The following is a 23,626-nucleotide window of genomic DNA, read 5'->3' as shown; positions in this document are numbered from 1 at the left end:
TGACCTCCACACTCCTCACTGCATGGACAGACATGCTCAAAGGCACAGAACACATTCTCTGCAGGATGGAGGTTCCTCTGCATCCAGTGATTGCTCCTGAGGTTGTTACTCCCCCACAGTAACCCCAAAGGGACTAGTCCAGCCCAGGGAGATAGTAAGGAGGGCTGGAGAGTCTGTTGTCACTGGGAAATCAGTAAGTGGTTTGAGTAAGTTTTTGGGAAAGCAGACAACTCCTAAGGGTCACTGGCTCTGATGACAAAGAGAAGCTTTACCACAAAGAGCCCAGGCAGATCCATGCTCCTGGGAGCACTGCCCTTCCTTACCCCTCACCTGCACCTCACACTATCTCACTCTGCTGCTTTGGCCTGACAAGCCCCTGTAGCTGTGACCTGTCTCTTGGAGCCTGTTATTCCACATCTTATTTGCATTGTCCACGATCTGTCCAGGTGGTTAAACAAAAGACGTCTTTTCATTATTGTTGTTGTTTTTACTGTGCCATTGCTATGTCCTTTATAAAAGCTTTGCTTTTCCTGTCAGGAATAATCTCTGGAAACTTGGATAGAATCCTTTGGCTCACACTAGAAAAGGTTATAAAATCCTGGGAACCCAAAATGCTTCTCTGTTTTTTTTCACTAAACATCTTTTTCCAGCTTGAAAAATGCATTTCTTGTTTCTGATTTGTTTCCTGATTTAGGGAAAATTTCTTCCTAACCTGCCAGTTTTCCTCCTGTCCAGCACACCTGGGCATTTGGAAAACTGTGCCCAAGTGCTCAGGGGCTCCAGAGACCTTTCTCTTGCTCCCCAACACAACTCTGACTCTCCCTACAGTTACAAGGAAGCCACTAATTTCCTCATTGCTCTGGTTTCTCCATCTGCCACCTTGTGATATAATATTTACTTATCTTTTCAAAGCATTTTAAATCTCTGTAGGAATGCATTATAAAAGTGCATTAGTGTTATTACTTTACTCCGTTGTGTAACTTGGAGGAAAGGCTTACGTAAGGCTGGCTCCTCTATCCCCTCTCTAACCCCCATCCATTGTCCTGCTGCTCTTGCTGCCTCCTCCCATGGCAGCAATAATTAAGCTCTGGTTTCCCAGTACCCTCCTTGGTTCCTACCCAGAGTTTGGGGAGTTGGCATCCAGTTCTCTCTTTATCAGTCCAGAGACTGGCAGCTTTGGATTCAAAGGTTCTGCTGCTTCTCTCTCCACCCCTCTGTCACCTGCATTAGGGTCACAAGATGTATTTTCAGAGGCTCCAGAATTAGTTGTATGAACTCAAAGCGCCCTTTTCTGGCATCTAGAAGTATCCTATCAACCACAATCTTTGACACTTCCTTATAACTGTGGCATGAGTTTTATTGGGAGGGCATTTGTAACCTCTTAGCCCTGTACTCTCTCAGGTTCAGCCTTCACAAACCAAGACAGCAAGACCAGAGTAGCAGTCCAGCAATAACCTAAAGCAGAATGTATTCAGATGGTGTGGTGAAAGGAATGTAGTTCTTAATGAGAATGACATAGCTGACACCTGATGTGCTACTGTGACCTGCTTTTTTTTACAGAGCATTTTTCTTTTTAGTAGGTAAGTGAATTTTTTTTTGTTCCTTGTATTTTCTGTTATGCCAAAACACCTATTTTCAGTGAGATAAAAGGCTGCCAAAAAAGCAGGTACTTGAACACAACACTGTGTAGAAGAGCTTTCACTAAAGGGGCAGATGACAGAAATATGAAGGGTACAAACTAGTCAGACTCCTCCACGCTCTTCCTCTTTCTCTTCCTCCTTTCCTGAAGGATATTGGTCCACATCCTGACCATTTTATGTGAAACAGCTGCCAGGTTTCATGCCAGAGGTGACTGCATTTCAGAGACAAGCAAATGTGCTGCTGTACTACTGCCAGATACTGACCTCATGTGCATTAGCCTTGGCTTTTCAAAGTGCTCCATTGGACTTTGGTGGTGCAGCTCCAGCCTGACCCCAGCATAAAAGAGATCTGAGCCCATTCCACTAATTTTTGGCATTCAAAACCATAAAGTGTGTGTCCTATAACAATGTGCTCATACACTCTGCCACCCTGCTAACACCCATGTCACACAGGCTGTCTCTCTCTCATAGTCAATTATTTGGACAAGAACTGGTGACTAATAGAAGCAATTTGTAGGAAACACGCTGTTCCCAAGTGACCAGCAGCAAATTGCTAATGACTGACATTAGAATGACCACTCTCCAAAGAGAAATAGTGGAAAGCTCACTGTGCACAGCACTGATCACATTAAGCAACAAAACAACCGCTCCTGATTCTGGCATCTGCCATTTATGGTGGCTACTGCTTGCTTCCTTTCCCTGCTACGTCCATAGGACCAATTACACTGAAATTAAGCAACCCCATACTATTTGTTGACATAAACATGAAATGTAATGAAAGGTACACTTCACTAATGTGACCTTATAAACTCGATGGACAAAACATTAAAAATACAAATGCACTATAGGGAGAAACCCTGCATTTTTCCGGAGATGGATCATAGGGCCTAATAGATCATTTCCATCTCTGAAATTTCTGAGTTGTGATGAATGGAATTTCTTAGTATTTGAGGCAAGAGAGGGGCATGTTTAAACAGACTGGAGAGGGCTGCAGTATAAAATCTTTGCACTATAAAAAAGGCAGCCTTGGTTTTTATTGCCCCTGTGGGGAGTCTCCTGTGAACCAAACAGCAACTAAATCAAATAAACATTTCTGAATCAACTCCATCTTCTCTTCAGCTTTGGAGAGTTTAAAAAACCCTGTAATTTATTGAATCGCCTTTTATGGTTGTACCTACAGATGTCTTTTGAATTTGATAGTAAAAACATTTGAACTCATAATGTTTCCCAAATCAGCTAAACCCATTATATCACCTGTGCCAGTTACTATATTTGTAGGGTAGTAAACAGTGGCCTTTATTGTTTGCTGTTCATGAGGCTGTACATAAGAACAAGCTTAGTCTGTCTCCAGAGATATACACCTACCTTGCAGGCACCAGAAATATTATAGCAGCTTAAATCAGTGCAAGCTTTCCATGCTGTCACTGCCTCCCCTGTTTTGATTTGGTGACAGTAATCTCTATTCATTGCTGTGCTGATACCCTTCAAGTCAAGGCCTCTTCTCTACTTCTGCTGTTTCTGGAAGAAAAATTAACAAGTGCAGCTTAGGCATGTTATGAACAGTTAGCAAATTTCCACACCTAGGAGGGTATGTGGGCTCAGATATCTGATTTTCTTTGCAAGCAGATGGAGAGGTGAAAATCCTTCTGCAGGCTTGTCATATCCTTATCTCAAACCCTCCAGAAAAGTAGGCAAATGGAGGTGAGACGGTGAATTATCCAGACATCAAGTAACTTAGCTCTTCTCACAGGCTGTGAAATTTGCTCAGAAAACCCCGAAGAGAGGAAAAACCCAGGTGGATGTGGAGCATGGCAGATTCTGTAAATGAGCTACATGAGGTCTGTTAGGGGAGAGCAGGGGTGTGAGGGCAGAGCCATCCCAAGGTGTCCTTGGAGTAAAGGCAGTAGGGGCCCTGAGGATCACATCTGCACTGCTCTCTGGGGCACAGGGCTTTGGGGAATGCACCTCATGACCTCCCACCTCAGGCATTTAATAGCTCCTTCTCATCTTTCACTTTCTCTCATGCAATCCTTTCCTCTTCCTCTTCTTCCATTCCTTGAATTTATCATTTAATACCATCTCTGGGGCTAATTTTGCAACTGTTTACACGGCATAGGACCATTAGGAAAGCAATTAACACATACTGATGAGATTTAGGAAGTGGAAATAGCCACTGCGGTTATTTCCGCAGATCCATAAGTAGCTTGTGAATCTCAGTTTGAAAACCAATTGATGCAAGCACAGCCCAGGCCATTTCTCAACAAGAGCTCCTAGAAAGTCTCTTTATTCAAGTGACTGAGGCTTTTTCAAGGAACAGGAGAACATGAGTTATCTTTTCTGCTGTTCTTTGGCAGTTATAGAGAGGCGTGACTGGCTGCCTAATGATATTTTCCATACTGTTTATCTTTTCTTCCCTTTGAGTGCCACATGGTCTATCATTCCCTCAGCTCAGATATGGGCCCCAAGGGGACTTAGTCTGCAAATAAAACACGGAGCTAAGCAATAGTGATTAAAACCCCAAATGTTTTAGGCATACTGCTCTTGTTAGTAACGCTGCTTTCAAATGATTTCCCTCCTCTCTGTGTCCCCTCTTGGAGACTTGTTATGAGCTCCATGATGCCACTTGTCATCCAGCTGAGCTAATACAAGATGAATGGAGGGGTCCTGCTACAAAGCATATAGCCAAAAAATGTTTTGTAAAGCTAACCCCAGCTATAATAAAAAAAAAAAAAAATTCCTTTCTCTTGTGTTCCTATGAAGATCTTGAATTCTTCATGCCATATGTTTCCAGGTCCTGTCAGTGGATGGATAGTAGCTTGTATAATTTTCTGTTTTTCCTATTTCTCAGGTGCTAATAAAATTTGAAAGACTGAATCATTTTCAATTTCATCCCCTTGCAAAAGGATTTTAATTTTTGTGAGGTTTTTCCCCCTACTGTGGGCAACTTTCTAGTTTTCCAATCTGTTTTTTCACATGAACTTTCCTTATGTGGCCATGCTGCTTTTCAGTCTGGCTACAAGTCCCTTTCCAAGAGCTTTTGAACCTTCTTGATGAATTTTGCTCAAATTTGATGGAAGGGCAGAATTCTCAGAAACAATCATGCTCTTACAAGATCTGTTAATACAGACATTATGATAGAGGAGTGAGAACTAAATTCATGCCCTGACTGAGCAAACATTATTGTTTCTCTTGGCAGCTGGTACTTGCTGGCCCACCTGCACCTACTGCTTCTTGCTTTGCAAGGATGCTGTCCATGGAGTGGGAGGGAGACAAAATTAATGCAGTGGGGATGGAGATGGGCTGAGTAGCACAGGGAAGCATGGCTGTTGGGAATCAGGTCTTGCTGCTTCCAGCTCTCCCCACAGGAATTGTTTTGTGGCTAAATTAAATCTATATTGTTTTATTTCAAACACGTGGAAAGCTTGACTTCGGCATCAAATGGCATTATTTTTGTGGACATAAAGCCAATACCTTAATATTATTTTAACAAAGCCTTCTGAAATGCACATACATTTCCAGTCAGCCGGATTCTTCCTTTTTGCTGAATACTGAACATTCTTTTCTTCCCCTCACTGTTGTCTTTGGCTGTAGAAATTGTACTTTCCACTTTCACAAAAACTGTAGGGGCATTATGAATGCCTATATTTTTCTTGAGCAGACTTTTTGCTTTCTAACAAAATGCCTACACTACCTCACTTCACACAAGTTCAGCTTTCAGTGTCTGTGTGTAAAGCACAAGGTGCTTATCTGCTTTGCCCATGTAGTTGCAACTGAAAATTAAATTTGTCTTTGTATTTTCTGCTAGAGTGTTAGGGTGAATGCTTGAAAAGATGCCATGTCCTTCTTCAGCTGCCTGCATGTCAATGTACAGACAGAGATTTATCTCCAAGTGGTACAAAAGTGCTCTGGGGTTCTTAAGGAAAACAGGAACACCATTACTCATTATTGTTTGTCTTACCAATTCGTTTTCTCCACAGATTTAAGTAAAATATCTTAACCAAAAATTTATATAGTGAGGTGTTGGCATTTTCTAAGCAAATTACAAACTTTGGTTATCATCTCCTGACAGCACTCTGAGCAAGAAGAAAATGTCATTATTCTTACTATGCTGATAGGAAAGTGAGATGATTTATCCAGGGTCACCCTGCAAGTGGCAGAGAGTGGGCTGCTGTAAGATTCTGGTCTATATTTTGGTGCACAGAGTGCCAAAGCTCCTTACTTAGCTACTTGGAAAATCTTTCTCAGTATTTTATTAACCCATTTTAGCATGGATTTCTTCCATGCAGAAACCCAAGAGGCAATTAGCCATATGCATTTTTGCCCAGTTTATCAAAAGAGCCATGACTGCCCTTTGGTACAAATACCAAAAGTCACATGTAGACATGACTGCCGTTTCACCCCTCTCACCTTCCTAGACTACAGCAGTATAAAAATTTGGGGACAGCTTTCCATTTAGCATTACAGGGTTGCACCAGGAATTTTTGCAGATATTGCAGATGCAAACTATCTATTGCAGATACCAACTTCAACCTTCTGTTTGAAGTTTTGAGGCTGCCCAGGAGCCTGGCCACAAGTCTGTGGCTGACAGCCCACAGCACATGTTACCCTTGGGGACATTCTGCTGATGATATGTCTTTCATGCTAAGTTATTGCTAATTAAAATCCAGCAGTTTGCCTTGCTCTTGTCCTTTTTTTCAGGAGGCATCAGTGAGGATTCATTTCACCTGGCTTTAACTATGTCATCAGCCAGAGTGACCTCAAGGTGAGCTATTTCAGCTCCCCATGTGCTGGGCTGTTTTAGACAGTTTGGGACAGAATGGGTCACTTTTTGGAGATGCCTAGAGGAGGGAATCTTGGTGACTAAGTCTGACTAAATGCCTGTTTCCTGGTTAGCACAAGTCAGCTGAGGTGAATCACACAACAAAGAGCGTCCCGACACAAGAGGCAGAGCGCTCCAACACAGAGCTGGCTGTGTCTCTTCAGCTAAAGCATTTCGAAGGATTTGGGATGCTGTTCTTAATTTTACATAAGACCTGGTCCATTCTGGGTTTGAGATTGCACAAGGTTTAGGGAAGCCCATTCCAGTGCTTGACTGCTCTAACTTTGAAGAATTCCTTCCTATTAACTAATTGGGATTTCTCCTGCTGCATCATGGGACCAATGCCTGTCATTTGCTTGCTGTGCACCTTGGAGAAGAGTCTGGTATAATTTCTCAATTACTTTCCACCAGTTGTAGACAACAGCTAAGTGCCCCCTTAGCTCCTACTTCTCCAGGCTGAACAAATCCCTCAAAAAGCGATGACAGAGGAATTTCCAACATTTTAGGACTTTTAGGAAGAGATTCCCCAAAGGCTCATTCCCTATTTTTTTTTTCCTTTAGATTTCAAGTTTTGACCAAATTGATGACTGATTCTCAAGCCCACAAAGGTACTCTTTAAGGCAACAAATTCTCACTGGATCATTGGAAGAGACAATGTTGTCCTCAAAGCTAGCTGCAGTGAGAAAGAAGGATCTCAGAGGGGGAACAGCTATGGGGGATATATCCCTAAGTGGATATGGGATCAGGTTTTGCCCAGGCATTTGTACTTCGCAGGAGTTTTGCAGAGGAACGTGTTCATCTATAGACATGGAATTGATGTGGAATCAGAAAGAGAGCCCAGGTTACTCTGGTCCCCATCCAGCAGCTCTTGTCAGCCGGGCACGGACTCACTTTGGTTTCATACAAACATAAAACTTTATTTAAAACCTCCTGGAGTTTCCCTTCTCAGACTGGGGGTTTCACCAGCTTTGTTTACCTTATAAAAACATACATGTGGAAAGAGTATAAAGAGGTTAACTCCATCAACAGTGAGTGGTGGCAAAGGGCGGTGTAATAAAAACTGAAAATACGGCTTGTTTCGGGGAAAGTTAAGGGGAAAGTTAAGTTAAACCATCTCCTCACAGCAGTGGAAAACACGCCACGGTCGTTTTCCACTACTCTCCCACCGCATAGGCTATTTTATGACGAATTCCGGAGCTAAGCAGGAGTACGGATTTCCCCTCGGTGCCGCGCTGAGGGGCGGATGAGCCGCTGTCCCTTTGGGGCTCATGCCCACATCGAGCCGCCCGCTTTCCCTCCGCAGGCCCCGAGCCGCGTCCCGCGCGGTCCCTTTAAGGGGGCCCGGCCGCCAGCGCTGCCATGGCAACGGCGTGACCGCCGTGACCGGAAGTGAGCGGGGTCAGAGGCCGCGGGAAGATGGCGGCGGCCCTGGCGCCCACGGGCGGCGGCGGCGGCGCGGCGGCTCCGTGAGCTCCTCCCGCCGCGGCGCTGCCCTGTCCCAGGTGAGGGAGGGGCGGCCGGGCCGCCGGGGCTCCGAGGTTCCGCAGCTCCGCAGCTCCCCTGGCCTCGCCGGGTGGTTGTCGCCCGCCGGGCTCTCTCTCAGCCGCCTCCCGTTTGTCCCCAGGCATGGTCGCCGCGCTGTAGGACGGCCGGGAGCCGCGGCGATGGAGGAGAGCGCTTGAGCTTGTCTGCGGAGGCGTTCCGTGTGTGTGAGACGTGTACGGTACCCGAAAGCTCGGTTTCAGTGCTGCTGCTTTTGTTGCACCTGGAGGAATAAATAACCGGAGGCCTGTTGTTATAATCTCATCCTTAGCGTCTTTCCTTCTGGGGAACAAACTGAGTGTCTTGTTTTGGCTTGTACATACACAGAAGCCAGTCAGGGTTTTTTCCAGCTGTAACGGGGTGGTTTTCCTTGGTTATTGTGTCTTGTTGTCACTTTTCCCGTTAGTATTGGCGCGCCTGCTGCCGCCTGGGCTGGATGTGCCCTCTGGCAAAGCTAAACTTTGACCTGAATGGTCTCTTGTGCAGTGAATGCAGAGCGAGTGCTGCAACAAGGCTTTGCACAACCGGGCTCTTCAGCACATAGCTGTGGCTGCCAGAAGCTGCACACTAAAAATAAACGCTGGAGTTTTAAACTGGGCGTCCAGCTTCACACCGGTGCTTGTGTGCATTCATTGCAATGTAGTTCTTGGTCTCTGGGCTTCTTTAATCTCTACTTTCGTGCGTGTGTGGAGTGGGCTACACTAATGGGTAGTGTGTTTTACTTACTGATTAAAAATATCACCGTATCTCTCTCACTTCATAGCACCTGGGTGTTCTGTCAAACAACTTAGCCACTGCTTTTGGACATTTCAGTTGTAGATAGCATGGTAACCTTCTAATGTTTCTCAAGCATGAGCTTATTCTAACACCATAAAACAGAGATTAATAGATGGGTTCCCCTCCATTCTGCTTCTCACTTAACAAATGGGGAAGCTAGGATTAAAAAAAAAAAGCCACAATATGTCTTAAATTGAACACAGAAAGCTAAAATGAATTGGTTTACTTTGCAATCATGTTTTACAGTGTTAGCTCATAGTCTGAATGCAGAGCTGCAGTGGAAGCTGTACCTCAGCACGTCAAGGTAGCCTTTACCAGTGTGAATTCAGTTTGGTCAGTGTGTGGGCTGCAGCTGAAGAGTGTGGTCTCACTCCTTTCCATGCCTGGCCATGGGTTCTTGTTGGTCTCTTTGTAGTGGATTTAGTGGCTGGATGACTTCAGGGACAGTTGATCTAAGAGTTTTATGGGGATGGAAGTTATTCCAGTGAGTGCTTGCTCTGATATGAATGAAAGCTGTTTCTCCCTCTGTGCTAATGTAACGCAGCTGTGGGTCAACCATAATGTGAAACTGTACCTCGAGAAACCAAATCTCAAAGTGGTCATTCAGAAAATCAGAACTACACCTCAAACTTCGGAAAAGTTTCAGTTTTAAAAAAAGAAAATTCAGCCATGTGTAGGGAATATGTGGTAAGACTGAAGAGAGTATAAGCCTGTGAAGGAACTTTCTCATCTTCCAAGGGTTTTTTCTCCATTCACTGCTTGCCAAAGTGTTTCTGTGCTGAAAGAGGGAAGTCACTTACAAACATTCATTTAGACCTCACATGGTTCACCATATGTACTCAGTGAGGCAGAATCTTGAAGGAAAGATAATTTTGTACCCTACTATGAAAGCTAGACTGAGATTGTGCAGGGAAACTTTAATTCTGGTTTAGCCCAGCTCCTCAGTCTCAATGAGTTTTGCCCTCTTGGCTTTGTCTGCCCCTGCCCTGCCCACAAAAGCAATCTGGAAGGAATATTGGGAATGGAATAATGTGTCATCTTCACACCCACCTGGGGTTTTAGCAGTGTTAGGATTTGCTGGATCACATAAACCTTTCTCCATTTGCTCACGTGGGAAACTCTCATGTGTTTCATCTGTTCCTTCAGAGTCTCTATTCCTTCACCAGCTATTTTTAGTAAAGCCAGATTTTTAATCCCTAGGTTCTTAATGTGAACTGCCATAGGTGCAAATCCTCTTGTCCTTCTGCTGGCTTTCTACCTGATTCTGTCCAAGAGTTTTCCCCATAGAGTTTATTTCTCCTAATTTTTGTTTGGACAGTCTCACGTATGTCTTTTCTTTCCTGTCACTTGTCCCATCCTTCAGTGTGCTGGTACCCCTTACTCCTCCCAACTCTGCTTTGCCAAAACACTTTTTTTTTTTTTTTTTTTTTTTTACTTTTGTTGGCTGCTTCTTTCATCTTCTTGGGATGTGCAGAGTCTTTGTCTCAATGTATGCTTTCTTCCTACCTCATCATTATATATTTACAAATAATTGTGTTTTCCTCTGTCCTTCTTTCCTTATTTCATTCTCCTCCACTTACAGTCTTGCTCAAGGCTGTCCCTTCCTTGTTCCCTTGCTTTTGGGAGCACACAGACATGAGGCACTGAGCTCCACAGTCTGGTTCAATGTTTTCTTGGCACTGGCCTGAGGAGAGCTGGCTTGTTTGTGTTGTGTGCGTGGTGCTTGGTCAGCACTCAGGGCTAAGAGAGGGGGAGATGGAACCTTTGGAGAGTTGAATTTTTGGAACAGGTCCCTGCTGACTGTGGGCAAAAGCTCACAGTTTGATTTTACTGTTTGTTGCCTTGGCCTAACAAGTAAATTGCTCCTGAGAGACAATTCTGCATTGTCAATTGTCCAATTTTTTGCTATAGCATGGCACAGTGAGATATGATAGAGCTATGATAGCAGAATTCTTCAAACATACCCAAAATATCTCTTCGTTTTCCTAATTTTTTTCTCTTAGGTGAGCTAGTTGTGAACTTGACCTTATTTTGGTACAATAAATTTAATTTACCTAATTACATTTGTTTGTATTATAGTTTTTGAATGCTTAGGGGTTAAAAACTGGGAGAGTCTTTACTTGCCAATGCAAAATTAGTAGCTTCACATGCTATCCTTTCATGAGTTTGAGGAAATTAATTTGCCTTTAATCTGATAATAGGCTTAAGGTGTTTTCCCCTTAGGAACAGAACTGCTTTTTTTCACCCTGCTTTTCCAAGATTTTGCATGTGTGATACTAAAACTCCCCTGACTCTTGAGGAGCTTGTTTCAGGCATGCTTTGGTGTAAAACCTGCTGTTGATGTTATTTTAGGTGTCAAGGGAGCAGGTATTGCTTTCATTCCAGCATTTCTGAAAGACATTTCTTAACCTCAGGTGCTTTTTCATCGAGCTTACGATGGTTTTATTATTTTTAAGGCATCCAGCATGTCTTACTGTTGAGAGAAATTGATCTCTATTTGCTCTTCTCCTTTGGTGGCAGCTCCAGAGGTGCCATGAAGGCTAAATGAAGAGTGCCTCATGAGTCTGTATGAAGCAGTTATGTGGTTCAACTCACACTGCTGGTAGAAAGAGAATTAATTTTTACTGAAAAGTTTCTCTGGTCCTTTATAAAATTACTCTTGGAATGATGGTGGTCCTGTGAACTGCTGTGTCCCCAGACATGCTCCTCACAGTTTCTGTGTGTTTTTATCTATAAATGGCAGATTGTTTTGTACTCCTTTCACCAAATCAGTGAAACAACAGACTGGGCTGCAGTCAGAAGAGTTAAAAGATAACTGAACATTCAGGCTTTCAAAGGAGACCCAGAAATAGAACACAACCAAGTCATTAATTTTTCTTACTAAATCAAAGCCAGACAATAGAAGGTAGTGCAGGTACTGACAAGTACATGCCATCATGATTTTTAAACAAGAATGGAGTTACTTTGAATTTCTTGCAATCCTGCTAATTGCATCAAACTGTTCATGATTGTTGCAGATCAAGATTTAACTTACTTTGCAAAGTAACTGGAATTTACAATGGTTATACAGGAAATGGACAAACAGATCTGGGGTGAGCGTGTGATTATGTTTAATTTTTGTTTCCTTTTAACTTTTGCATGGTCAAGTATGGTAATGATCCCATGAAGATATGAATGTTAATTTTTTGAAGTAGCAGAATATATGTTCTATGACCCTTTGAATCAATTTGAAGACCCTCTCTGGTGTTGGAAGGTAAAAATGTTGCTGTTTTGCTACACATGAGAGCTTGGGTGAAATGCCTCCTGATGCAGTTTTAGTGAGGATAAAATGGCTGAGGACCCTCTGTTCAGCTTGAGCAGCTCTTGGAGAGACAGAGGCAACAGAGAGAGATTCCAAGCCTTTTTTTTTTCCCTCTCCTCGGAGAAAATTCTTGAAGTAATTAATTCCACATCACTTGGTAATTCTGCTCTTAGATTTCATTATGGTTACTCCTATCTAGTGTTGGTATTGATGTTTAACATTGATTTCCTCAGTCTTCACACAAACAGTCTGCATTTGTTCAGATGGGGTATTAGCATTGTGTTTGAATTCAGAAGATAATTGCATATCTTGCAAATTACCCAATGGCTGTTTCATCTTGAAACATTTAGAAATCCATTTCAGTTTCTCATAATTATAATGTTTTAGTCAGACAGCCATCTAAACTTAGGACTGCACTTTGGCAGTGATATGCTTGTTTTTCTAAAATGAGCACAGTTTTTGTGGTTAAATTTTCCTTTCATTTAAGTATAGACTCTAATCAGTGTAGGCCAAACTTTTCCAACCATCTTTAAAATTAGTTCAAGCCATATTTTAAAAAGTATGTTCTCCTAATGGGATTTAACTTACATAGAAAAATGTATGCAGAAATTAATGTTTTTAAGCTGATTAATGTTTTTGAACTGTTTTTACAATTTGTTTATAGACAGCCTCAAATAGGATACTAGTAGTTCCTCTGTAATAAATACCACTGAAAGCACTTCACGCTGTATTTCTGAAATTTGAAAGGTAGCTGTTCAGAAAGCAACTGTAAATTCCATTCATCAAGCTGCTAAATTACAACATCAAAACACAGTAAAATGCCTCTGTTTTTCCAGACTTCTCTGCAAGCAGTGTGTGAAGTTTTGGAGATTACTGTTTTCATTGGTTGTCTTGTATGTCCTTGGGCAGGGTATAGTTGCCATTTTCAGTTGGTGAGTTAAAGCTGTAAACAGATGTACAGCAAGTGCACAGCTCTGGCTAGATGGTATTCAGCATTTTATATATTCCCACACAGAAGTGGGAAGGAATTTGGATTGCATCTATCAGGTGACTATTACAACCTTCTGAGTTGCTAAACGTTTGCTTGTTACAGTTTTTAGAAAAGTGCTAGAAAAACCCTCAAGTAAAAAGACTCTGAAAACTGTTACCAATCTTGTATCACTTTTTTATACCCAAATGCAGAAAAAAATGTCTTGGCTATACTGAGAGTTTTCCAGTTGGCAGAGTGTTCAGAGATCAAGGGAGTCAATTTGTCAGCAGACTTCTCTTCAGATTGACCATTTCTTCTGATCACAGGTAGAGTAAATTCCTTTCCCTAAGTGTGAGGAGAAATGGAAGAAAATGATGAGTCCTCTGGATTTCCATTTTGTGTTTTTATATGAGATGTGCTGGTTAGCTTGGAAAAACTGTTTCTCTAGTGAAAATAATGTCAAAACATTCTGTTCTAGTTTGGACATGGAATTGTGAGAAAGCTCATTTTGTTTTTTTAGATGCTTTATTTTATTACTCAGATGCTAGAAGGACTAGATCCTTCTGGTTCTTAATACCTACAGTAATCAGGCATTTGTTCAGCTGATCAATTCCATTTGTTTTCAAGATCATGTTTGTGGTTTGCGTGAGTGTAAAGAGCATTGCTTTTGAAAAAGCAGATAGTACTTCAGCAAGAATAAAACATTATAAATTTAATAATGACTGGTAAAGCTTTTTTTTTTTCTTCTAATATTTGCAGCTTGTGCTATTACCTTTAAGAAACTTAAATGGTGAAGCACTTTCAATTTCAGTGAATGTTTTTTTCTCATAAACTCAACTAACTCTTCCTCAGAATTCTTGTGGTACAGTGGGAATTTCTTAAGCATTCTGTTCACTGAAAAGCAGTTACATGTTTTGTCCTCATTGAGAAACAACTTTTAACTCTTCTGGTATGATAAGCCAGGAGACAGTGATGACCACATGCTGATCCAAGCTGCAAATGGGCTTTCAGGCTATGGTCAGAACTTGGAGCTTGTTTCTGGTTCTGCTGGGTAAATTTTTAAGATTGTGGATCAGCTGGAGCTGGGGGCCATGTGCTCCAGGGAAGTCATTGCTTGGTTCTTTAACAAAGCCAAGGAAAACTGCAAAAGATTTCTCAAAGAGCAAAACAAGTATAAGAAATACTTACCTGTTAAGTTTCTGTTGGGAACCAGTCCATTTTTTTTAAAACTCTTCACTCATGGAAATCCTGTTTTCTTCAAAAGTCCAGCATTTTAGGAAGTGTGAGGTAATACACTCATGCCAAGGTTATGGAGACAGCCTGTAGTCTGGTAAGGTAAGGCTAATCATTTCCTTTCAGCCTCCTAAACAGACAGCAGCTTTCTTCTGGTCCCCCCCCTCTTCAGTGTGAAAACACCGCTCATCTGTCAACTTACCTAGTGGATTCCTTTAAAAAGAAAACAGTTTTAGCAATTTCTTTTAGGATCTCTTGCCCAGGTTAGTAGATTTATCCTCAGGACAAGTAAAAATGATGGGTTGCCAGGCAGCTATTTATGTGTAATTCATCATCAGATAGTGGAATTCCCAGATAATGCCCTGGGAATTGGCATGCATTTCACATTTGGAAAGGGGGTATTTGGTTTGTTTGAATCTCTCTTAAATAATTACAGTCTGTCTAAGAAGATGGAATGTAGTGTATGCTTGATCTTTCTAAACTTTGGTGATAGACTGTTTGAGGAAAGGATTGGTTTTGCTGCATTTTGTGCTGCCTCCATGAGATGGATAGATTTTGCACTAGAGTTTCCTTCAAAAAATACTGGTCTCAATATGATTTACAATAAATGTTTTGCAGACTCATCTATTTCTAACCATTGGAAGTGACAAAGGGTGTGTCTCTCCCAAAATTATGGTTTTACTCAGAGAAGTGTGTTCTTTTATTAGGAACATCAGGTTTAAATTTTCTCTTGAATACCAAGTTTGAAATGAAATCCTTACAGTTATCCGCTATTTTGAGTGCTTGCATGGGTCTGCCATTCATTACAGAATGAATACTTCATTAATTTGTTATTAATTATTCTGTCTTGAGATGCCAATTTCCACAATTTACATTTTAATAATTATTATTCTGTCTCACAGAATATTTTTACTTGTGTTGCAATAAAGGTAGGCATTGTATGTCTTGTATCTCAGTCCCGCTATGAAGAAAAAATCTTGGTCTTTTTGGTAAATGTTGAGAAGCATTTAGTTTTGCACCTCTCTTGGATGCAGTGTTAGATGTTGAAGAGTGTCAACTCCACTAAGCAATAAAAAACCTCACACTTTCAAATAATGCTTGAATTGAACAGCATATCTCATTTAGATTATGACAGTGGGTAAAAAAGCTGTATGTTTATCCTGTCTGCCACCTTAATAGTTTTTGAAAGACAAATGCCTGCTAAGTTGTCAGAGGTCAAACAGCTACTTTTTTGTGTGTGTTCTAATTACAGCAGCCATCAAAGGACCTTGAGAGATGACTGACCTGCAAAATTGAGACAATGGCTCTGTAGTTATGGAAGTATGGAAATTAAGTTTAGGCAGAAGCAAATGTGCCTGAAGTGGTCACAATAGGGATATTGCTAAAATGGTTATTGATAGCACAGGAATTCATATTCTGTCTAAAGGGAGAAATAGCTGAAATGATGTGGGTTTTGTTGAAGTAATTGTGGTAGGCTGGTCTGCTGAAGAACAAATATGATGTGTTACACAGTACTCCTGTAGTTCTCTTTGAAAACATACTAATAACAATTATTTTTAATTGGAATTAACCATATGAAGAGTTTAAAGGATTTAGTAAAGTTTTCCTTTCAGTCACAGGTTAGCTGGGCTTTCTGAGAGTCTGCCTTCTCTCTGTGCCTTTGCAGCTTGGCAGACTTTCACCTTCCAGCAGCAGCATGGGGCCCCTGGAATGGGTGTAGGAAATCCTTCCCCTTTTTAAAGGGAAGCTGTCAGGTATTCCCATGTTCCTTCAGGTCCTTGTTCATTTTACATGTTGCCAGTGGCAAACAGAGGTGCCAAATACAGTTCTTCTTTTTTTTATAACCTTATGGAAGGCATCCATAAAAATCTTTTAGACAAACTGGCACTGCACATATGTCCCAAAGCTTTGTTATCATGGGTTCTGGGCATTCAGCTTGCCTTCAGAACTGAAGGTAGCATTGCTGTGAGCAGGAAGCTAAAATGAGTTTGCATACTAGAAAGAAAGATTGTATTCATAGTCTCCATGATCTCTCAATGTGTATTGAAGGACAAAAGTAGCTGGAAAAGGCATATTTAGGACAGACATATTTAGGGTTTTGTAAAGTTTAGAAATACGTCATTTCTTGATAATTATAAAATAGACAAGCCTTCAAATTTAGGGAAACTGTCTGACAGCTTTGAATTTCAGTGCAGGATATTCTCTATGAACGCAGTATTAACACAGATGATAATGTTTACTAGAAGTCTCACAAAATAGCATATTGGCTAAGAGATGCCCAAAAATGGAAAGTAGCAAAATATTACTGTAAATATAGTTCCACAGGTGGCGGAATATTTTAGAATAAAAACTTTTTGACTGTACAGAAAATTATTTGATCTGTTAGAAAAGTAATATTTTAATGAATGCTTATAGCATAATGAGAAGAAAAAGAAATTATCAACAGGTATTTCTTTATCACTTAAAGACTGCTCTTGCTGCTGTTGCCCTCCAGCCCTTTAGCCAAACATTTACAACCTTTATAGGGAGTGTATATTACAAGCTGCAAACCCAATACCTTTGGCCTGAATATCCTGCAAAGATATTTCCTGCAAATTCCATTTTCCCAAGATTTTTACTTGTGGAACCTTAGTTCTTCTTCCAGCTGATACAAGTCTCCCTCTTAAGAACTTGTGTTTTGTTGTTAATATGGAGGAGTGGCTCACCCCTAGGAGCTGCATCTACTTCTGTGAGACCTCAGCGTCTGTCCTCCTCCTGAGAAAGATTATGGTGTGCTTTTCTGCTGATTTCAGGGGCTTGATTGATTTTGTAGGGAAGTTATAAGAACTTTCCTTTCTGGTTTGGGAGGTATTTGTTACAGAACTACCAGTCTGTTGTTCTTGAAAACAGTCACTCAGTTAACATCTCTCTCTTAAGCTGAACCTTACTGAGATCTGTCAGATTTCACCAGACTGGGACTGAGGAGTAGAACATAAAAGAGAAGTTAATGTTGGAGTGGGATCTGGAGAGAAGCAGTGTTGTGGGCAAGTATTTTTCCATTTTGCAAATGTTAAGCTTCAACCACGTTAATAATATTTCTACAAAAATATTACTCGGCTAATTTAAAGCAAAACTCTAGAACAGTTATATCCCACATGGCATGAAACATTACTGGTTGTTTTTTTTTTTCTTGGTGTATTAACTTCTTACACAGAAAGGAAATGAATTTTAGAAAGAATGTTATACATAAACCATTTGAGACATTCTCTGTTAAGGAAATACCATCTGTCAAGAAAGATGCAGCCAATGTTGAGTTATATTAAAAACATTGTAAAGGAAACATTTCTCAAGGAAAAGTGGTTTAATTAAAACATTTTAACTGTTTTTGTTCTGGAAAAAGCTTAGGAAATGTCTATATAAGCATTCTAAATGCAATCATAATAAAAACTCAATTTTTTCAGAAGGAAGTTAGCTTGGATAAGTTGTTCCTTAATGTAGAATAAAGAAATTTTCTGGCTACAATGTAACTAGTAGGGAAAAAGAAAATACTTAGAATCATTACTTTATTATCTTCAAATTCTGTAGTTTGATTGATGTAATTGACTTTTCTTGATGGGCAGAATATATTTCAAAGGGAAAATAGGTTACATTTTAGGATTGTCATATTAAGGTTTTTATTTGAAAATCATTTCTTTTATGAGCATTTAATAGCACTAGAATACATTATTTTGCTTCTGGGGAGGAAAATTGTGAAGTACTCATAAAAAAGGTACCTAGATTAGGCATGAGAAACATTAAAAATGATAGGATTTGCTCTTTCTTTAACTCAATTGTGCCTGCTGGTTTAAGGAATTGTACACTGACTATACAGATTTACACTAATGGCTTGAAATAAAAGCTTTTGCTTTAATTAGCACTTTGCTCTTTCATCCATTAACCTGTTGGTGATACCAGACCTACTCTGAAATGTAGCAAATACAGAAACACTTATGTCTGATCTCTCCAGTTGGTTTTTGTTTTTTTTTTTTTTTTTTTTTTTTTTTTTTTTTTTTTGGTTTTTTTTTTTTGGTTTTTTGGTTTTTTTTTTTTTGGGGGGGGGTTGGTTTTTTTTTTAATTTAGTGAAAGAATGTGAAGGGGATGCTTGGAAGTTATGGGTTTTGGCCAACTTAAATGCTGAGGTTTTGATTTTTAGGAAAGCATGCATATTGTACGTGGGAATGTTGGGTCTTCCTCTGTTTAAGATATCCTGCCTTGTCATTGGAGTGTTTTCCTTTCCTTTGTTCCTTGAAAATAATAAAATGGCATTTCTTAAGTTACACGATTGCTATTAGAGATGAGCAGCTGTTACTCTCCCAGATTTTCTTCACAGTAGGCTCATGATCTTAGACTTCATTAAAATACCAACAGAAACATAAGTGACAAGTGATATATGGGCTAAGTTTTTTAATGTCACCCACATCTCCTTATTTGAATTGACAGAATGTATTTTCATTAACACATTATCTTTTTTTCTTCCATTAAAAACTTGCTGTTTACCACAGCTTGTATTTTAGGAACACCTTAGATGTAAAGAACGTGGTCTGTGGAATCTGTAGAACACATTTTACTTGTTGCATGTGCCTGATGTTGTATCCTGAACTGAATAAAGGATTGGAGATGATAATCTGAAGGTTTCTGTAGTTAAATCCCACTGAAGACCTGAATTTTACTTTTTGCTTAAGAAGCAAGATAAGTAACATTATTAACAGTAACCACTTGTGATCCTTGTATTTTAATAGTAAGGTTCCAAATTGGACGTCTATAAAATAAAGAATGCAAATTTCACAGCTGCAACTGAAGCTCATAACAACTGTGAATTGTGCTTGTGATGTACTGCACAGTGACAAATATTCTGAAAAAAATTAGTCTGGAAACATTCCAGATTAAGCAGACACAATTCATATGCTGCGTGCTGAGTTATAATATAGGCCTTGAGTTATTAAAATACAAATAGGATATTTTGTGGAAATAAGTTACTGAAATACAGCACTTTCAGATAGCAGTATAATAAACTTAAGATGGAAGAAAAAGGGGAAAAAAGAGGATTTTGCCCTAGAATTTTAATATCTAAGCACTCTATTATGGGAAGCGGAAAAAGAATTACAAAGTAATTTCTCCTTCTTCACCCTGCTGTCATGGCCTGTGCATTAGATAAGGTGGAGTTCCTGTGTGAAAAAACAAACCAGCCAGGGAGCAACAGCCTTAAATCTGGTGCTTTAAAATTTCTCTGTGTTTCATTGTGCAGCTGCAGTATCCCAAATGTTGTTTTGAGTGGTGCTGAATCCCCTGATCTCCGCTGTGGATGTAGCAAACTATTTACACTGAGGATGACCCCTTGCGAAACCCCTCCTGTAAATTCCGATGTTGCTGTATCTGACTAAAACACTTTCTGGGCCCAAACTAATCATTATGTGTTAGATTTCCACAGAATCACTTCATCTGTAGTCTGAGACTACTATGATTTCCTGGCAGTCTGTTTTATTGTAGGCAAATGATAGATACCTGTAGAGATCAATGCTGACTCCATAGAGAAGTCACTGGAATGAGTTCCTGAATATAGGATCAAGAGCGCCAGAAAAAGAAATCTGTCTGTATTCCAAGGTATTTCTACAAAGCCATTTACAATCACAAATGGTCCTGTAGTTTGACTGAATTCTGCTTTATGCCTCTCAAATTGTGCTTCATGCCTTAAATCTTGCTTTGGTCCAGAGTGAAGCAGTTCCTTGTCTATTTACACATGCATGATTGAACACATAGGTTATTGTTCCAAGAAGTAGGAGGAAAATAGGCTGTTCTAATTTCTCTACTCACATTCTGAAATTTTCCTCACAGTAACTTGTGAAAATTGTATTGGCCATCCAGGACCACTTCCTCTAGTTTCAGGCTGATAGCTCTGCAGTCAAGGTGAAGGATGTTGATTGGGATGCCTTTCTCCCAAGGAAGTAATACTGAACCTCTGTGCTTTGACTTTTACTTCCTAATTGGTGATAGACAGCTTTCCCTAATCTTTGCTGGCTTTCACAGTGAATTGATGTAAATATACCTTAGTTTTTTATGATATTTACAATGAGACAAAGGTGACTTGATGAACTGGCAGACATCTTTGCAGTTGATAACTTGGAGAGATGCGTTTTGAATGAGGTGTGAAGCTTGGAGTTTTAGATTTATCATACTTTACCTTATTTGGTAATCAGTTCAGTCTCTTTCAGCTTTTGATGGAGGGCACAGTGATTGCCTTTATTGGCACATCTGATAACAAATTACAATTAATGCCTTGACTTCCCTGCTAGTGGTAAAAAAAAAATAATATTCCTCTATGCACGAAGTAACCTTGGATGCCAAAAAGTGTTGCCATTTCTGTTATGTGGTCTGCATAATAGAAAGTGACTAAATTATGCTATCAAAATGTGTAACAGCTTTACAGAAATTGCAGGTTGTAGATGTTATTTAATGGGGTATCTTGCAGCTGACTTGAGGGGGTTCGTAATGTATAGAAAAACCTACTTTCATCTTAAAAGAGTCAGTTATGACCTCTTAATGTAGTTTCCCATTTATATGCTTGATATCTCTATCTGACAGTATGGAAGCTGGAGATAGAAAGTTATAAAGAGAAATTATTTGACTAGATAAAGTGTTATGGGAGAGTTCATATTGAGTCCCATTAGCTATGTTGTGTTGAACTGCAGCCAGACATTTTGAAATACTTTAAATCCCTAACGTTCCTGAACAACTGGAGGAGAATCCTATTCTAATATTCCTTCTAAAAGGGATTATTATTTATTTTTGTTGTAGTTTGGTCTAAGAATTTCAGTGAAGTATCAGGAAATTATTATATTTTTCCTTACTGACTCATGCAGTCAAACATGATTTGAAGCATGGAATTTGTTACCAGTAAAAAAGACTTATAAGTATGCTGTTAGAGGTTTTAGATCACTTTCAATTTTGTATTTTCTATAATATACGTAAAATACCATTTCTTGCTTGCTCTGTTGCCATTAATCTCTTTCCTCTTTGCTACAGTGTTAGTTATTAAAAATTCTGACATCCTAAGAAATGCTCATCACATAACGTCTCATTTTCTTTGTTACATCCCTTTTTCATAGTGCAGATTACTGTAAACTGCTCAGGAAGCACTGTGAAAGAATAATGGCTTAATATAAATAAGTGTAAAGGAACTTGCAGTTGTTGCTCATGTCTTCTAGTCTGCCTAGGCATTTGGTCCTCTTACCAAAATGTGGAGGGAAAAAGTTGGAAGATGGGTAAACTTTTTTTTTTTTAATATATTTATGGTTTCCTAAAGCAATTTGAACTGTTTTGATAGGTCATGCTGTGACACAGAGTTGCTATTTTTTTCTCTCAGCCTTGCAATATTTCACAACAACATTATCTGCTTTATTATTTGCTTCATGAAACTTAAACTGTTTGAAAGAGAGCTGAGGAATGGTGAATTTTTAAGTGACTTTATAGTCTTCCTAATTTTGCACCTAGGGAGATATTTTCAGACAGAATTTAGTTTCCTGAAAGCTAGCCTTAATTGTTCTGCTCTGAGTTAGGACTAGGACCAAAGCTATTATTGTGGCTAAAGCAGAAACCCCCTCATGGTGAATTTGGAGGGCTCTTTGCCTTCTTGTAAAACCCTGTGCAGCAGCTTGGGTGAAACTTTTAACCCTTCAGGCTTAACTTCCCAGCTTATCAGGATACTCCATTTCTTTCAGAAGTGTTTAGGATTGATCCCCTGCACAAATACATGCTGGATATACAGGAGAGAGTTCAGTGAAGGGCCACAAAGATGGGGAGGGGACTGGAGCATCTCTGACATGTGAGGAGGGGATGGGAGCTGGGGCTGCTCAGCCTGCAGGAGAAAAGGTTTGGGGAGGGACATGTTATCAGTGTGTGCAAGTGCCTGAAGGTGCAGAGAGGATGGAACCAGGCTCTTCTCTGAGGTGCCCAGTGACAGGACCTGAGGCAATGGACACAAACACAGACACTGTCATATCTATGAGGTGCCCCGTGGCAGGAAGGAATGATGAGTCTGACTCCATGCTCTTAGAAGGCTAATTTTTATTTTATGATCTATATTATATTAAGGAATGCTAAACTATACTAAACTATGCTAAAGAATACAGAAAGGGTACTTACAGAAGGCTAAAAGATACTAATGAAAACTCATGACTCCTTCCAGAGTCCCAACACAGCCTGACTGTGGTTGGTCATTAAGTCAAAAACAATTCAAGCAGAAACCAATGAAACAACCACGTGTTGGTAAACAATGTCCAAACACATTCCAAAGCAGCAAAACACAGGAGAAACAAATCAAATAATTATTGTTTTCGTTTTTCTTTGAGGCTTCTCAGCTTCCCAGGAGAAGAGTCCTGGGCAATGAAATTTTTCTGAAAGTATGAGAGTGACAAGCCACATCAGAAAGCACCTTTTTTGACTTGGAGGGCCAGTGAGCGCCAGCACAGGTTGTCCAAGGTGGTTATGGAGTCTCCCTCAGATATTCATAAGCTCTCTGGCTGCAGTTGGTCCTGCTTGATCAGGATAGGACCAGAAGACCTCCAGAGATCCCTTCTATCCTCAGCCATTCTGTGTGGATCTGTTGTTTGTAGGGTACTGTGTCTGTATGGGTTTGAGATGACTCAGGGATGAGTCTCTTTAAAAGAAAAAGATGTCTTATTAACTCCTGTAAAATTCTCACAGGAAATAACTACTTAGCTTTAAGTAAGCTGCAAAATAAGGGGTGTTATTTGGGAAACAAATTTCCTTTCCACTTTTAAGTCTTGGGAATCATGGGAATTGAAAACAGAAGCTGTAGTTTTAGCTGCTGTGCAACTTAAATGTACGTTTTAGCTAAGCCACCCTAGGAAAATAAGGCTTTTTCCTGAGGAGGGGAAGGACAGAGGCACTTGTTGTGTAGTCTTGCTATAGGCTGTTTCTCCTCTTGTATTAATGGTCTTGCCCTGAAAGACAGGAAAGAAGCACTTTAAAACACAGGAAAATGTGGTTGTTGAGCCACAAAAAAATAAGTTTCAAGAGTGGTTTTGATGCTATTCACAATCTCTCTCATTCTTGATTTTTGTTTTGATTTTGATAGTGACAGTTTAAAGAAAATTATTTGAAAACCATAGTTTTCCTTAAGGTAATGGAAATCTGCTTGTCATTTTTGTCATGCTTCCATTTTGAAAATGCTGGTTTATTTTCATAACTCTAAATTCAGTGACTTCAAAACGTGCCTGTACATTTTAATTGGCCTTCTTAACACATGCTTTGTTGTTAAATGAAACATTTTTATTGGCACAAAGATATTTGCCCCACCTATTTTCAT

At 40.0% G+C, this 23,626-nt stretch overlaps 1 protein-coding gene across 6 annotated transcripts in view; it reads left to right on the top strand.

The window, feature by feature from the left end:
• Positions 1-7,910: 7,910 nt before the first annotated feature.
• LCLAT1 (lysocardiolipin acyltransferase 1) overlaps positions 7,911-23,626 on the top strand; it is a 111,757-nt gene continuing 96,041 nt past the window's right edge. Inside the window, exons 1-2 of one of the 6 annotated variants that reach the window (XM_063152427.1) lie at positions 7,941-7,961; positions 8,084-8,177. The gene's annotated coding sequence lies outside the window, so the exon portion shown is untranslated. Of the gene's footprint in view, positions 7,962-8,083; positions 8,183-13,261; positions 13,376-23,626 lie in introns of those variants that run through there. The other 5 variants (XM_063152431.1, XM_063152426.1, XM_063152432.1 and 2 more) reach the window with 5 other exon arrangements.

The sequence above is a fragment of the Melospiza melodia genome, chromosome 3 (assembly GCF_035770615.1).
Source record: "Melospiza melodia melodia isolate bMelMel2 chromosome 3, bMelMel2.pri, whole genome shotgun sequence".
Taxonomy (NCBI): domain Eukaryota; kingdom Metazoa; phylum Chordata; class Aves; order Passeriformes; family Passerellidae; genus Melospiza; species Melospiza melodia.
The sequence above is the reverse complement of the archived record's forward strand: the minus strand, read 5'-3'. Positions and strand labels throughout refer to the sequence as shown.